The sequence below is a fragment of the Ascaphus truei genome, chromosome 1, assembly GCF_040206685.1.
Source record: "Ascaphus truei isolate aAscTru1 chromosome 1, aAscTru1.hap1, whole genome shotgun sequence".
NCBI classification, from domain to species: Eukaryota; Metazoa; Chordata; class Amphibia; order Anura; family Ascaphidae; genus Ascaphus; species Ascaphus truei.
In genome coordinates, this window is record NC_134483.1 from 314,316,280 (window position 1) to 314,331,742 (window position 15,463).

The following is a 15,463-nucleotide window of genomic DNA, read 5'->3' on the forward strand; positions in this document are numbered from 1 at the left end:
GATGGACTCCGGTAAACTTCAAGCAGTCACTGAATGGCCAAGACCCAACTCTCTCAAGGCCATACAAAGTTTTTTAGGGTTCGCTAATTACTATCGTAAGTTTAAACTGAGTTTTTCCACCATTGTGGCACTCCTCACTGCGCTCATCAAAAAAGGAGCTGATCCTTCTGCTTGGTCATCTGAGGCCATCTCCGCCTTCGAGACACTCAAGGAAGCCTTTATTTCCGCACCTATTCTCTGTCATCCCAACATCGAACTTCCCTTCGTCCTGGAGGTCGACGCTTCTGATTGCGGCGCTGGTGCCGTTCTTTCCCAGAGACCCACGCCCCAAGATAAGTTACATCCCTGTGCATATTTTTCCAAGAAATTCTCGTCTGCCGAGAGGAACTATGACGTGGGTAACAGGAAACTTCTGGCCGTGAAGATGGCTCTTCAAGAGTGGAGACACCTGCTGGAGGGGTCGAAAGAGCCGTTTACTATTCTCACGGACCACAAGAACCTTCTTTACATAGAGAACGCTCGACGCCTTGGTCCACGACAGGCTCGTTGGGCTCTTTTTTTTTCTCGATTCGATTTTCACCTTTCCTATATCCCCGGGACCAAGAACGTAAAGGCAGACGCACTCTCCCGAATACATTCTTCTGAAGAGAGGCCAGGGGAATCTTTGGAGACTATCCTTCCACATGAGAGGATTCTCGCCACGTCTTCTTTCAAGAATCTTGACAAGATTTTGCACTCCCAGAGACGCATTCCCAAGGACTTGGTCGTTCCCAACAACAAACTCTTTGTACCATCCAAATTTGTTCCAGAGGTCCTGTCTTGGGGTCACTCCTCTAAATCTGCAGGTCATCCAGGTTTTAAGAAGACTACTGATCTCATTCGTCGGAATTTCTGGTGGCCAAGGATGTCTCAAGATATTCTGGAGTTTACCCGTGCATGCCCCACGTGCGCTCAAAGCAAGACTCTCCGTCAAAAGCCTCAGGGTTTTCTGTTACCCCTTCCAGTTCCCGACCGCCCCTGGTCCCACATTTCTATGGACTTCATCGTGGAGTTGCCCAGGTCCAGAGGAATGAACACTATCTTGGTGGTCGTGGACAGGTTCTCGAAGATGTCCCATTTCATTCCACTTAAAGGATTACCCACCTCCCCCGCCCTTGCTGATATCTTTACGGAGCAGATTTTCCGGATTTATGGGATCCCTTCGTCCATTGTTTCTGACAGAGGTTCTCAGTTCGTATCCAAATTTTGGAGAGCTTTCATGAAGAGATTGGGCATCTCTTCTTCTTTCTCTTCCGCCTATCATCCTCAGTCCAATGGACAAACGGAGAGAATCAATCAATCCCTGGAGAAGTACCTGAGATGTTTTATATCCGATTTCCAGGATGATTGGGCTCAACTCCTCTCTTGGGCAGAGTATGCCGTCAATTCTGCAAAAAACGAATCCACCCGGGAGTCGCCCTTCTTTATAAATTATGGGTTCCACCCTCCCTGTCTTCCCATCCCCAACATTCCTTCTGGAGTACCAGCCGTAGATGAACACTATTCTTCCCTCCAAACCGCATGGCCCAGGATTCAGTCTACCCTTCTCAACTCCTCCCACAGATCGAAACTACAGGCCGATCGTCGTCGTCGTTCGGCGCCAAGTTACAAACCAGGGGATTTGGTATGATATCCTCTAGGAATATCCACCTCAAGGTACCATCTCCTAAACTGGCACCTAAGTTCCTGGGTCCCTTCCCTATTTGTGAACAAATCAATCCCGTGGCATTCCGGCTCCAACTACCACCCAGTATGAAGATTCCCAATGTCTTTCATGTGTCCCTCTTAAAACCATTTATCTCCAGTCACTTCTTTCCGGATCAGACTCGTAAACCGGATCCCATTACTGTACAAAATAACGAGGAATACGAAGTTCACTCTCTTTTGGATTCTCGCCTATCCAGGGGTCAGCTCCAGTTCTTGGTGCTGTGGAAGGGCTTTGGCCCTGAAGAGAGATCCTGGGTACCTTCAAAGGACATTCATGCCCCGGCCCTTCTTAAGTCCTTCAGGAAGAAGTTTCCAGAGAAACCGTTCTTGGACCGTCCTGAGGCCGTTCCTGAAGAGGGGGGTACTGTCAGGAATTGGCGTTCTCCTCGCTCCCCACACAGAGCACTAACTCCCCGCAGGGAGCCCCTGGACACACAAAAAAATCCTGCCTTACCGGCCTCCACGGCTCCTCACCCCTGCCACCGTCGCGGGATCACTCCCCTCGGCGATTCCTCTGCTCAGCGCCGGGCGCGCCCATGCCCTCCTGCACGCACACCTGCACGCACACCTGCACCATCCACTGGCTCGGTTCACACGCGTACACGAGTTACGGAGCACGCTCAGTCTGCACACACTTATTCCCGTCCCCCGGACCTCAGGCTCCACCCCCGCACACTGCACGGGCATACTCAGAATACTAACAAGACTCACCTGGCCTGTTATGCCTGCACCAATCTGCAGTGTCTCCCTGTAGCTCTTCCTGTCCCGCCTCCGTTCGTAATTGGACCTTCCTGCTTTATCTAGCTCCTCTCTGCTCTCAGTCTTTGCTCGACATAGTCTCTGTATGGAAGTACTTCTGGATTCTCTCAGTGTTTTCACCTTTTTTCATGAAAAATTATGCAAATTTCAGCAAGCTTTACTTTCTGAAAAGAAAATCCCCATGTACTGTACATTTTTGTGCGGGTGGTTGCACATCTTTAATAGGAATCAAGTCCATTAGGTCCATGTGATGTCTTACCTTCTGCAATCTGGTGAGTCGGAGTCCTTCCAGCAATAAAAATAAAGCCATAGGCCAGTCAGCTCATTTCATTCATTGAGACGTTGCACATGTCCTCAAATTTGCTTCGCAAAAATGTTTGCATTTTTTCATAAATTTTCGGTTTTCGTTAAATATTTGTTAATATTCCCATTGCTTAAATTTTGCACATTTTGCCCATTTTAACAGGCTTTTCACTAGAATTTAGTGAACATTTCAGTATGTGAAGGGCCACATGATCTTGCACTTTGGTGTTTAATACTTGGTGAATTGTTTCTGAGAAACTTGCTGATTTTTGAGAAAATGACTGAAAAAATTGAAATGTTTTGCCTGGTTCGCAAAGATCGGAGATAATTTCACACATCTCTAATTAAAGGTTAAACTGCGAGAAATTATGGTAACACCTCACTCATATACATTAAACAGTTCAGGTATGTCCCAATGCTACAAAAAACCTCCAGATGTTATGGTATGCAATTGCATTCTATTTTGGGGTGATTTTGCATTGCCACAAAGTAACGTTAGACCAGGTCAGTTTAAATGTGTCATTTGTCATACAGTTTTCTATACAGGTATTTTATCTCCCAAATAATTAATGGTTTGAAATGTTAGTTAATTTACCTAGTGACAACTACGGTACCAGCTTTCTCCAGCACAGATGGCTTAATGGACCAGATCCTACCATATGTGCCACTGTCAAATCATGTAAATTGCATATAACAATGTTTTAGAATAGGAGTAATACCATGAGAGATTGTTGCAGTAACCAAAGTACCGACCTGTCAACACATGTTTAGAAAGAGGCAAAATGGCTTAATGATTAAATTGTTCACAAATAATGTATATTTACTTTTTATAACATACTGCAAGTACACAAGAAAGATACTGTATTATGAATTGCTTCTTCTATGAGTTCACGCTCTAAATTTTAGTAGCTGTGCAATTAAATCCCCGGATATGCTTGAAAACAAGAGGAAGCTCTCAACATACTTTTTTTTTCTCCTGGTGAAATATATAATTAATAAATAAATCAGTAATTGGCACTAAAATACACTTGGAGCTAATATTGGCAGGAAAACCCTCTTTCCCAAGCATACTTTTTCTTTATTTAAAAAATATATATAAACAAAAGAACAAAAAACAATCTCTGCAAATTTTCTTTTGGATTTGGCTGTGTGGATTTCAATCAATGACGTACATTTAATTTAATGCCTGAACTGTATATTCAGAGGATTGTTGTCTCAGGAATAGAAGGCTGTTGAAAGATACTGAAAACAGGAGGGGGGAGGGTCGTCAGGGCCAGCAGTTTCAAAGGGTTAGGCCTGTAATATAGTGCACGCGCGTGCGCTACCGTGCGAGCGCGTCAATTATAATTGGCTGTGTTAGCCAGACGTTTCTATACTAGGGACGCGCGTGCGCACGGCTGTGAGCGGTGGCGCAGCAGACCAGGGAAAATACAATCAAATTGTATTTTTGCGCTGCTGCCACGCCGCGAACCAATCACAGCGTGGCCAAACGCTGCGACGTCAGAGTCACGCCCCCTAATCGCGTGCATCACCGCTTACAGCCTACCAACTAAATGCACATGCAACGTGCGACGCTGGGCGTACGCCCACGCGCGCTCTAGCGCCTACTATATAACAAGCCTTACACAAAATAAATCTCTGTTTTTGAGTCATGCAGCACAGGCTGCTTAAGTAACTTTCATAAAGAACTCATACTTGGTTTCAAATCATCACGTCTCCCTTTTGATGCCAATGATTTAACCTCCAGGTAGCTGCGTAAAGGGAATAGAAATGTTTAGAGTGTACTTCGGAGTACAATCACATTATGGTGCATATATTTCATTAGAAGCCTCTATTAATGTGCAGGCGTCCAATTTTTGTTGATGTCCTTTCATTCAGTCCTCTGTAAGAACGCATTCTCATTTCTCTTCGGTTATGAAATTAGCTAATATCTCCTGAAAGTATTTTAAATTAATATACAGCAGCTATCTAAAGTCATTAAAATTCCCAAATGAAAAGTCTCTCTGGGCCATAGTACAATATAAATACATTGCTATTGATCATCCAATAAGGTATTGGGCCAATTTAATAAATGTCTGCCTGAAATGCACTTAATTCAACAATATTGCCATTCTTCTGCAACAAGGGATGATGTCCAGCTGTAATGTGTATGGTTAAAAGGTATAATATTGTTTGTAATATTGCAGTATCCTTGACAGCCAGTTGGGCTCAGTTGCTGCCGTCTGTGTAATATTAATATCTGAAGAGGGGACGCGTGAAGCTTTTGGTAAAAAGCAAATATTATGGGTTCACATCATCCATGTGAAAAGTTTGAAAATGTAGAGATAGAGGTTTCCAATCCACAACTTTATTTCCTTTTGCTTTATTGTGAAAACAAACCACAACATAAAAAGCTACTGTATGTTTGATCCAATATTATGTGGAATTTGTCATTGTAGTTGAAGAATTGATATTATACTGTACAATGTAGAGATACTTAACATAGTAAGAGAGACATCAAGCCTTAATAGTGATGAGATTTCATAGTAAAGAAAATGGGACAGAGATGTGGGCCAAATGTTTGTGTTGTAGGTCGTCATATTTTTGGGGATTGCATACAGTATAAGTAGCATATGAAATAGGGACCTTAGACATCCTGCCTTCTTCATTCTGTGACATTTGCTGATGCCTGAGCGCAGCTAGTGAAAGTTTACTGCACAAAAGTTACAGCCTAATTGGTAGGTAAAATAAAACAAATTCTGTTATTATTCTCATATATGTTTTACAATCTAAACTATTATTTTTGGAAAATCTGCTTAACTGAATTTTACCTTTAGTGATAATGCAACACAACTAAAAAGGTATCTTTGGTTAAGATAAGTTTTTCAAGAGGCAATCAGAATAACAAGTACTATGTTTCGGGGGGATACAACCTCTCTTCGTCATGTGTACCTGACGAAGGGAGGTTGTATGCCCCCCGAAATGTAGTGCTTCTTTTCTACTCTGCATGTGATTTAGTAAACGGTGAGGTTTGTACATATTTGGACACCAATCATACAGCTACGTTTATTTTTTTCCTCTTGAGTATTTGAAAGCAGTTAATGGCAAGACACTGCATTAAGTAGAGACTGCACAGGGAGATAAACTTGAGTGTCTGACATACACTTTCAGCAAAGTAAGGAGAGTGCCTGCTTACAGTACATGAATTACTAAAATTAGTTTTTGCCATATAACATACAGATTATACCATTAAAGCATTAAACAATAGTCTACATTTCACTGAAAATAAGGTAAACTGAATAAATAAAGCCTAATATATTAATGAATAAAATATGCATTTAGAGCACATTAAAGCGATAAGAGAGTTTTTTGCAGGTACAGCAGTGTTAGGAGCTACAGATGGGCCATACTGTGACTTGTTGTAGGCTTAAAATACTTTGGCCAAAGAATTGAACTAAATGACCCTTGTTTATGAGAAGATAAACAGATAAGTATTTAACTGTGTATATAATTTGTCAAGTTAGATATAGCACTAGTGCATTTTGTCTTTTGTTCTATACATGAGGTCACATTCCTAGTAGCACTCATTTGACATAAATATATAGAGTATGATGTGGTGGATTTGGGTTCTGAGCTTATAGGGGCTGTGTGTGTCTGCAACACAAAAAAAAGACTGTCCCATGGGGTCCAAAAAACGGAGCACAGCTGTAGAGAAATGGGGGCTACAAACCAGTAACGAAGGTTAAAAAAGACTTTATTAAATGGTAAGTGAGGGGTACAGGACTACTCTGACGCGTTTCGGGAACAAGTCCCTTTGTGAAAGAGTAAATTTGCGTCACTATAACCTCCCATATAAATATTCGAACCCCCGTCCCCAATGATAACGTCACATGGTCAAGTCTCGTGTGAATAATGCAACCGGCATATCGCATTGGTGGAGACTACCCACCAATCATGTGCCAGGCTGTGGACTCGCCTCTAATGTATGCTGGGGCTACGGAGGAATGCATATTGGGGAGAATAGAAAAATACAATACACAACATAGTGAAACATTAATACAATACACAACGTAGTGAAAAATTAAAGTTATATAGAGCAATGCTAATAATGTTAAAAACACGAACTTAGACCGTATTAAAGCAATGGAAAAACAAATAATCAATGATTGATCAATTCATAAATGTCTATAGGCACGATTATTTGAAGGGACATATGAACCCATGAGGTATACAAAATAGTATAATGTAATTAAGTCCAAGCAAATAATGGATGGATTTAATATTCAAGAGAGTCAATGCATGAAAAAGTATAAGGTAGATGTGTTGAAGAATCTAAAGGACCTTAACTATAATAAACATACACATGTATTAATTTAAACAAATTATGCAAATTAATTCCGCAATAAAGCAAAATCATATATACAAAATGTAATAGCTTAAAAAAAAAGAGAATCAATATAAGATAGAATTATAACCTATATAAAACAATAAATCTAATAAGTTGTCTCCAATACATAAGAGAACCACATATAATAATCCGAAGCAATCAATAAACATAAATAATACATGGGTAACACAATACCTAAGGATATAAAATCAAGGGCATTGTAAAGTATATTTGAAAACCAGAATATTGTAAAACATATTTACAATCATGCTTCAACTCCCAATCTAGATTCATGCCCCTGGGTGCCAATGTCCCAAGGGCATAAATCCAGTACATCTCCCTGCAGTTTAAAAGGGACTCTCTATCTCCTCCTCTGCACACATTTTACTCTACTTGTTTATTACAGTATGTGAAAATACATGGCATTCTGATTAATATTGACTGGTTAGTTATATTGCATTAAAAAATTATATGAATTGACAGAATTACATTATTATATTTAGTACGGCACATATCTTCTGGTATTTAAATATTTTCCACACTAATACATTCACACTGCGACTGCAAAGATCTTTAGATTGTCCTCAATCCCATATTGTTTTTCTCTCCATACCCCTTATAGATTGTCTTTCCACATTTCCCATTTTCAAATCTACACTGACTCTACACTGGATTTCCATATTTTTCATATTCACCGGGATTCCTATCTGTTCATTTTTTTCCCACCCTTTTTTCACAATACTGTGGGGAGTTGTCTTGGGGGAAACAGTGGAACTATTTTATAGCTGAGGCCTGTCCTTGGCTGGCTGTAGACTGGGTCACGTTGAGTAAGAAAAGTACAGAGTGAAAGATGTACTTCACTTGAAAAAGCTGTTCCAAATATCAGTGTCCATAGTGTCTCAACTTAGGTAATGAAATATGACATTACAGGTAATGAAAAGCAATTGAATATTTTATGATGTACAGAAATTTTCCTCTTTTATGCGGTACACATCTTGGGACCTGTCTGTTCTGTGACCTACAAGATTTTAGGAAAAGTGCTTCCACATTTTTATTGTCATAGTCACTATTAAGCAAACTAAACTACCCCCTTTCTTTCCCTTCCCAGGGGGGTCAACTTTAAAAAGGACATTAAGAGAATGGCTAATGGAATTAAGGATATAATAATAGAAGGATATAGTGAGACTATTGTATTAACAAGAAATAAATCAAGTTGATCATAAGGTAAGTGTTTTTTAATTGATTGATTGGAAGGATACGCCACGGGTTTTGTCAAGACAAGAAGCCATTTACCTCCGTATCTACACTAAAAAGCCCAATGAAATAACGTGATAAGAGAATTATGCAGTTTTGAGAGATAAATTATTCACAGAATATAACCATTTTGTGCTGACATCCCTAATGTAAAAAAGCATTAAATCTTTGATGCTGGCTTCATTCTTGTAGGGGTTTCGATGGTTCACACAAAATATTGGTGACTATCTGTAATTGTCATTAGCTTTATTAACAGCCAAGTCTGCGGTTTCAAGGTGAAACTGTGGGATTGATATAATCGAGTTCCAACAGTTGCGACTTCCCAAGTAGCCAGCCAAAAACAACATTCTGTAAATAATGTAGAAATCTAATTGGCTTTCTTAAACAAATCTAAGCATGCTAAATTTAAAGATGTGAATGCGTTTGTGTATTTGGAAATTAATTACAAACTGCCTATTTTAGGAGCCTCTGAACAGGGAAAGTTTTTGTTATTAAGCATTTTTTTTATCCTTAGTCCACCTGTCCTTATAAGTGTGGCCAATTTACCACAAAGAAAAAGACAGTGTGAAAACAGCGCTATAAATAGTGAAATATTGTGGCCAATTTACCGCATTAACACAAGGGGAGATTTTTTTTTTTTTTTTTTAAATCTCACGTTGCTGCAAAACCGGGATAGAGAAAATGTACTAGATTAATTCAAATTAAAATATTCCCATTGAAACCAGTGAGATTTTCTTGTCTAATAAACAAGTTTGTACTACAGATGTAGCCAGACTTACTGTCCCTGTGTCCTTGAGAAAATCGAAATCCTAGGCAATTATTTGCGTTTTGCGGATTAAATGCGGTGACCGCAACTGAGCAGTGAATGAACCGCGAACGGAAAATAAATGAATTTTAGCATCAGTTTCTGCAGTAATGATAGATGGCTCTAGTGTGCAAGTGTGTGTAATAGGGCTTGTCCCAGTTGCCTCTCTGCCTCCTGTCACTGTACTTTCCTGATAGCTACTGGCTGTAACAGGCAATCCTAAGGGGCATTGACCCCCCTCATGCTACTCTCTGAGTGAACAAGGGAGGAGGTGATATGGTGTTTATGTACAGACAATAGTGGTGCAGACACTAGGCCCTCCCCTTCCAGATCTCAGAGAGGAAGTGCCAAACTGTAAGGAGTTCTAGTCTGGAGTCTGGAGAGACTGGAAGGGCTGTGAATCTCTCCCATCAGGGATGACCGTGCCCCCAGCCCCTAGGGGGCTGGGAGACCATTTAAATTCTACAGCGGTCTCAATACTAACAGAGGTCTAGCACCATCCAGAGGTCTGGTGCCTTCTGCTATCCACCTGCATCTACTGTGTATGTACCATCTCCAGTGTCTGCAATAAAGACCTTTGTTTTATATACCCCTGCCTGAGTTGCAGTATATTGGGCAGGGGAGGGAACGAAGTGTGCTTTGGTGAGAACTGCCTCTGGGATTCCTGAAGCTCACTGAAACTGGAGGCACTGTCACCATGAACGAAGTCTGAGTACATCCAAAGCCTCACCCTGTCCCCACACCAATGCAGACATCTCAGCTCTCCTGACCCTCACAGGTATTCCAGTACCACATCATCTTAGTAGCAGCAGTAACATCTCACAGGGTGGGGAGTGGGGGGGAGGGGAGGGGGAGCAGTGCTACATGTGTATTTAATCTAAATGCAATGTAAACCATTCCTTATTCCCATGAATTTCATATGATATGATATCCCATGAAATGGTCCCAAGGTTCAACAAAGTATCTGGCCGCTCCTGCTTCTCTTACCGTGCACCCCATAACAGGAAAAGCAAGCTGGTAGAGGAATCAGCAAGGCAGGGGAGGAGCGCCCTCTAGCAGTCTGACCCGGAAGTCTTTCTTACATCCGGTGTCTGCTGCCACAGCTCCTCTGCCGGCTGCTCCTCTGATCATCTCCTCCCACCAAAGGTAGGCATGGGAGAGAGACCTGAGGGGGAGAGAGAGAGCTGAGGGTGAGAGAGAGAGCTGGGAGAGAGAGATGGGGGAAGATAGAGCTGAGGGGGGAGAGAGAGCTTAGGGGGAGAGAGAGAACTGGGGGAGAGAGCTGGGGAAAAGAGAGAGCTGGGGAAAAGAGAGAGCTGGGGAAAAGAGAGAGCTAAGGGGGAGCTGTTGATAGGGGGTTTGCTGATGGCTATGAGCAGGAGGAGGATGGGGAGAGATGATGATGAGGGATGATGTGAGAGAGGATCAGGGAGAGGATGGGGGAGGGATAAAAAAATTACAGTCTGTATTAATATTAATAGGGCCCTGAAATTTTTTTGCCCGGGGGCCCACCCATGTCTAGCTACACCACTGGCCTAAAGGTAACAACATAAGAATTACCCAGTGGTAGAAAAATGATTTCATATTTTTCAATGAGCAAGGCGCATTGCTCTTTTAAGCCGTGTTTTGGAAGCCATATTTACTAAGCAGTGCTATGTCATAAAACATCTCAGCAATGAAACATGCACCACTTAGCAAATATGGGTCATAGGCTTGGAGCCATCAAAGTTCGTTAGGCTAAAATTACGGTAAAATGTTTTTTTTGTGAGGAAGTGTTGTTTTTATTGTGCAAAGGATCAAGGTTGTACTGTTAAAAATTACATCTTTTTTTACTGTGACCAATAAAAAGCAGCAAAAACAAAAACTAAATACCGCAAATGTAATCATTTTGATGCCAGTCACGATATACTCACGATATTTATCGGAAGCGGCATAACATCATAAATACTGCATGGATTTTATAACCTACTCCAGGCTGGCATTAGACTGGCGTTAGCTCTATCTTGCCTAGCTTGTGTATTGCCATTACATACATGGGCAAGTGTAACAAGTGCTCACCACAAGCAGAACGGAACCGCAGGCTGAGGTGGGGATGTTGGTATACACTGACCTACAACCGCAAGACCGCGTCCGGAGTGCAGAGTAGTAGTCGTGTAGCCGGGTCAGGGTAGGAAAGGTCAGAATAGTCATGATACTCCCCGTGGTCTAGGATTGGAGAAGTCTGATGGACGTTGTGTGTAGCCAGGGTCCAGGAGTAGAGAAGGTGGGAGTCCAAAAGCAAGCAGAGGTCAAGGGTCAGAGAAGGCAGCGGTCAGGGTACAAGCTGAGGTATGAAGGTACAAGAGATCATGGCAGAATGCAAAGAGCAACAGCAGGGCAGCAGGATGCTTGAGGCAAGCACTTCGTAATATAAACAGAAGTTTATGCTCAGCCAGTTTGCCTCAGGGCTGGCTGAGCATATAAGGAACAGATAACCAATGGGAGGGTTACTCCAGGCTGTGAGTCATGAATAATTACATATTTTGTACACTGGTAAGCAGGGGCGGAGTGCACCGCAGGTGTGGATTAATTGCTGATAGCATTAACCCCTCGAGTGTTCCCGGTCATGCGACGCGGCGTGTAGTGGGGACAGGTGCGCCCTTCCGTTGTGTCAAGGGACGCGGCGTGGGGGCGGAGCCAAGGTCCGTTCCCGACATGGGTACTGCGGTGCTTGCGCGCAGCGCATGCATGAGGGGTATCACACAACGCGTCACGGGGGCGGGACCGAAGTACAATCCTCACAGCAAGATAACCTAAACCAACATGGAATAGCTAATACAATAAAAAGTACAACACAGTAAAGTACATATTACATATTAAAGTACATGAAGTACAGGACATATTAACCCAATTAGTAGCCCAAGTAGTCAGCTAGTCATACTGTAGGTTTCCATGACTTGCTGACCTGTAAGAGCTAGAAATAGTCACCTTACACTACACGACCTACCTCCAACCCTCCAACAATCCTTAACCCCCCTCTCCCTTGAGTAATGGCCAATACCCGTATTACCCGAAAATACAAACATCTTACTTTAATGTAAATAAAAAACACATTAACGATGGAAATACAATTTAAAAATATTAATTAAAAATAACATTTATACATAAACCCATTTACAGATCAAGGTTCTTCAAGCAACAGAGCTTCCTGGATTATGTGTTTGTGACTTTTTTTATGGTTGGGAATCAGGCCTTTTTTGGATTATTATCCAGTGGGTTACAGCCCTGAAGAACATGAGGACCTTCATTTACTTATAAGGTTACATTGATTGCCAATGTAGCTATTTAGGCTCCCATTGAGGTATCCACAGTGACATTAAATGGGTATATGTTTAAACAGTTCGACTCTGGTTCTCAAGCAGAGATTTGCCTTATATGTGATTTTTATTTGGATAAAGTTTGAGTGCACACTTTGATGTTCCGTTTCTAAACCTATAAAGTTGCTATATCATGCTACGTTCTACACTATTGCATTTATTTTATACCTCTAGATACCAAGGGTAACTAAAGGGAAAACATCTGCAGTTAAAAGGTTTAATCTGATGTTTGCCGCATTGGATTTACTGTATGCCATTTATAAATGTAAAAAATGGGAGTGTGATTATATCAGATTGCCCACCCTACTACTTTGTGAATAAATAGTATTGCACTATTGTTTTTCTTTCTATCTTTTATAGGTACCTGTGCTCCCAAAGTTTCTGAAGATTTCTCCCATTGAGGGGGCCTTGGACATCACAGTGACAATCCATGGGTTTATGTTTAAACCATTCGTGAAGCATTTGTCATGGATGTAGTAGAATTTTCAGAGCTATGGTGCTGAATGGCAATTTAGCCAAAATGCTTGCTACAGTATAAGGTGTTGAGACAGTTTATGCAAACTGCATAGCCTCTTTGGATCATCCCAAGCAGATCATATTTCTCTAACAAGGTGCTTCCCTAACTGTACAGCAACGTTGTTGCATCGGCAATTGAAGCCCTTACACAGGGCACTTGAGGATTGGTTTGTTGCCAGGGATAACAGATCCATCTGTGTTTCAGCACTAAAACTATGCACCATGACACAAATGCCTTGTTTTGTGCATGTACTTAATTTAATAGTCACTCAATTCCTAACTCAGTATAGGAATGTGGAAACATTTTGTCAGTATCCAGAAAAATCCGTGCTCAGATTAGCTGATCACCCAAAATCCTCAAAGTCTGCAATGCCCAGTTTGAACTGGAGGAGCAAAATAACCTGCCTCGTCGCCAGTTAAAAATGCAGGTGCCTACATGCGTGAGTGTCTCCAAGAGCAGCAGAATGCAGTTAACGATTATGTAATGGATAGAGACGGGTGAAACTGTCAAAATCTGTTTTGCAGAATTTCCCGAGCTTTCCATTCAAAATCTGTTCTGTGGTGTCAAATCCAATTATTTAAAAACCGCCATTGGATACAATCCACTGGTGGATTTTACCAATTCAATAAACGGATTCCGCAATGCGCTGGTGGATTTTACCAATTCAAAATGTGGATTCCGCATTACTCTGGTGGATTTTAAGAATCCAATCTGCAGACTCAGCAATCCATGCATGGATTGCTAAATCAGAGGATTGGATTCTTAAAACCTACCAGCAGATGTGGAATCCGCGGATTGAATTCTCAATGATAAATACAGATCTGGAAAAGGTGAATCGCTCGTTTTGAGACTGATCCGCAGAAATCCAGGGACCAAATGAACCAGCCGATCTACAGTGAAACCGAATCCACCCCAAAAATGTTCCATCTCTAGTGTTGAAGTAGGAACAGGAAACGGAGGGCGGTGCACAGCTGAAGAAAACTCCCCCAGGCAAGGTAAGTGCAATAAAAACATCTATTTATTGGCACATAAGGGTTAAAAAACACTCTAACGCGTTTCACGCAGGTGGCAGCAACAGCAGCAGAAGTCATGGCCCATCACTATGGGAAATGCACCATTACTATGGCATGGCTCGCACTAGCGCAGAAGCTACAGACACCTCTAGTACTACTAATCTTCAAGATTGAATAAGATAGGAGATAGAAAACTGGCTATAGTTTTCGCCCGCCTAAAAACAAATTTTAGGTCTGAGTTAACCAGTGTACGTAAGGCTGGATCGAAATGCAATACATTCCAATGTTGTCTCATAATTGATTTGATCTGTTCAGCTTGAACACTAAATTATGTGATAAAAAGTGAAGCCTCTCTCCTGATAGATTCTCTTTTTGGCCAATTTAACAAAGAAGCTCTGTCAATCAATTTAACCTTTTCAAAAGCCCTGTCCAGATCACAAGGTCTGTATCTCCTGGCCATGAACCTGTCATATAGATCCTGAGATGACATAAGGAAACAATCATAGTTGGAAAAATTCTTTGTAAGTTTCATAAATTGACCCTTAGGAATGCCTTTCAAGAGGGTCTTGGGATGGCAACTGTCCGCTGGCAAAAATGTTCCCAAGATACAGGCCCTGTTATGGGGTGCCGGTATCCCCATGCATTTTATTCCCATGGTCACGTGACACGAGACATTTAAATGCATGAGAGATACCGGCACCCCATAACGGGGCCTGTATCTATGGAACCAGGGGGTATTAAAACAGCTTCATTACCTTAGCAGCTAGCCGCTAAGGCAATGAAGGGGTTAAACATCAATTGCCTGTTTCTTGGGGTGAGGGGTTAATGAAGGGGGTAGTACTCCAAGGTTGGTTAGGCCTGCCTGGAAGGGTGCGATAGGAGTTTACCCCGTCACTACCATAGCGGTGGGAACCGCCATGGTAATGAAGGGTATAACCAGTCCTGCTACCCCCCGGTAGGCCTAAACACCCACCCTTGGGGCTACTACCCCCTTCACCCAATACCTCTACCCCCAATGAACAATAATAATCACAACAACCCTAATATCCACCTCCACTACCCCCAACAAACCCCTACAACACATACAGTACATTAATAGGCATAATAACTATTATCCAGATATGGATAATAGCTCATTTGCCCATTATAAACTAAAACATTAGCCAGCCAGCATAAATAAAGTAAATAAAACTTTCTACTTAGCCCTGCCATCATGAAGGGCATCCTCATAAGCATACTGCAGGTACATGTCCTCCGATGCCAGCAAGAATACAAGAACAAATACATATCTAATGGCCCCTAACCCCTTAATCACCCTAGTGGTTAATAACCACGATAGTAATT